This window comes from Mirounga leonina, unplaced genomic scaffold, assembly GCF_011800145.1.
Source record: "Mirounga leonina isolate KUSES-001 unplaced genomic scaffold, KU_Mleo_1.0 Mir_126, whole genome shotgun sequence".
NCBI classification, from domain to species: domain Eukaryota; kingdom Metazoa; phylum Chordata; class Mammalia; order Carnivora; family Phocidae; genus Mirounga; species Mirounga leonina.
The window spans coordinates 20,118,235-20,121,243 of NW_023270314.1; positions in this window are offsets into that span (position 1 = coordinate 20,118,235).

Below are 3,009 nucleotides of genomic sequence, written 5' to 3' on the forward strand. Positions count from 1 at the left end.
TTATTATAAAGAAAAGTTTCAAATTGACATGAAAAGTGTAAGTTGGGAAATTTTTAAGGCAAGCAAATGACTGTGAAAACTCTAGTGTCTCTATGTATTTTCAAGACTCAGTATGTGAACAAAATAGAGAGAGAGAATCTATCTCACCTAGCTAAGGAAGCATGTAAGCAAAGGGTATCACCTTTTTCTTTCAGAAGAGTAGAATTTCAAAGCCTAATAATGTGGTAGGGAGGAGTGGGGAAGGAGAGGAGTCAACTGATACCACTGAAGTTAACTGGAGATGTGAGAAGGTGTGGATAAGAAAACTCATTTTCTACTACTTTTCCCTACATTTTTTTCTTCCTTTCTTTTTTACCAAGAGGTTTCATTTTTGTGTTCTAAGATACTAAACTTGCATAATAAATAAGATGATGCAGCAGGAACTAATGAGTCTATTTTTACCTATTATATATATATACATATACACACATGTATGTGTGTGTACATACATACATACATTTTTCTGATATTTCAATTTAACACTTGGAATTATAATGATCAGATACATTATTTACACTTGAAATGAGATAGTTCTTATGCAAATATCCTATTAATTTTGACAAACATAAGTTTGAAATTTAGTAACATCATTTGGATACACCCTAGAAATCAGTTTAGTTTTCTTAAGAGTAAAACAGGGCATTGTCAATGAGTGGTGTGTACAGAATCATAAATAACATCAGTAACACAAATAACATTAGGGAGGGAATATTTGCTCCCAGTGAGGGGGGCATCAGCCGCAGCTGCAGTGTGTTTGAAACCAGAGCACAAGGTATCAAAGGACACAGCGTCATGCTTGATTTGCTTAGAAAACATCATACTTGTTCAGCAGCTCAATTGGAAAATGAACTTAATACATTCAACCCAAATCTGAATAATTTGAAATTCCTCCCTTCCATACCTCATCTCCCATCTAGGAGGAAAAAAACACAATTTCAATCAGAATAAATGTATACTAAGAATTTATATAAATTACTAGGTAAAATCAATATTAACCAGAGAGCAGGGCTATATGACCCAAATTCAACAAGGTAAAACTTGTGAAAGTGGTTTAAATTTACAGAACTCCTCCACAGTGCCTACCAATATGTTTTGTATCTAGAATGCATGACCAAATGATTTTAGACAAAATGGATACACAACCAAACCATGGATGATCTTTGTTTATTAGGCAAATCCCAACACTGAGGATTGGAAAATTAAAGAATTTGTGTGAGTCACTTAAATTTTTTTGAGGAGTTTACCTGTTGGATCTTAATTAACTTATCAGCATATTGAAATGGATCTTACAGCAATCCTCAATGTTTATGGTAACATCTCAGAATCCTTTCTAATTCTGAGAAGATGGATTATGTATAAGTGTCTGGCATTCTGTAGGCATTTACTAAATGTTGAACATTCTGATGATTCAGTATGAATGCCCTTTATGAGCAACAACTATGGCTTTCAGGCTCTAGCCCTTTACAGTTGCTAGTCAGATGATACTCCTAGCATTGTTATATGGAATCTAAGTACTTGAAGATTTTTTAGAAGCAGAGAAAAAGTCACGTAACTTCCCCCTTATTACTTTAACAAAATCCATATAGAGTTCCAAAAACAAAGCTAGACATTCCATACTCATTTACATCTTCATTTATTTACCAAACATTACTGAGCTTCTACTAAATGTTATACATTACACTAAGTCCTATAAATACAGAACTAATGAGGGGTTCTTACCAGCAAAAAATTCACCATTGACTGAGGATACACAAATCTAAACTAATAATTATGATACCAATGGGTATCAGGAGGGAAAGAACACATGTAGTAGATTCAAAGAGGAAGAAGTGATTAAGTCCAGATAGGGAAATCAGAGACTCAATTAAGTAGGAATGGAAAAGGGGGAGGCAATACTTGAGCTGAGGCTTAAAAAAGCAATATAATTCTGCTCATGAAAAAAAGTATGTAAAAGTATGCAATATTATAAAAATTATATAAATCTAAAATTTCTTGTCATATGAAAAAGGAGGTAGAGGGAAGAGAGTGAAGAAAGTAAAAGCACATTAAACACCATGCCTTAACTATGGACACACAAATATATGATTTTATTCAACTTTGAAAACTAGTAGACTAGAGATTAAACATAACTTTGAATAGTTTAAAAGAAACCACTTTACAAAGATTTTACTTTCCAAAAAGAGTGGAGGATATAAAAGCAAAGAAAACACAGACCATATAGAAAAAAGACAAGAATGTGTAAGGAGCAACAGAGGAGAGACACATAGAAAAATATAACACAAAGGACAACATAACAGGAATATACATCAGTTATCTAAAAATTTACAAGCATTAGATGTATAATAAGCCCATGTTAAAAGATTTGTGAATTGAATCAAAAAATAAAATGCAACTAGAGCTGTTTACAAGAAACAAACCTAAAAAAAAAAAAGTCAAAAATCCAAAAGGAATGAACAAATACCTTTTAGGCAAATGCAGAATAAGTTTAGGTGTTCCAAAATTAACACCAGAAAAAAAAGAAATAAAAATCAAATAAAACCGTTTAGAAGAGTGAAATTTTAACATATAAAGGGTAAATTTACTGTGTGTGTGCATATAGAAGCGACATATGCTTTTATGCCCTAAATTATAGTTCATTAAATATTGTTCAATACAAGGAGAAATTACCAAATCACAATAGTATAGGAGATTTAGTATTGACAGTTATTCTTGAACAGATCAAAATTCAGGAACATTAAATTTATGTTTCAATATGCCATAGTAAAATTAACACATATTAAAAATGCAAGTCCTGGGCACCTGGGTGGCTCAGTCGTTAAGCGTCTGCCTTTGGGCTCAGGTCATGATCCCAGGGTCTTGGGATCGAGTCCCACTTTGGGCTCCTTGCTCAGCGGGAAGCCTGCTTCTCCCTCTCCCACCCCCACTGCTTGTGTTCCCTCTTTTGCCATCTCTGTCTGTCAAATAAATAAA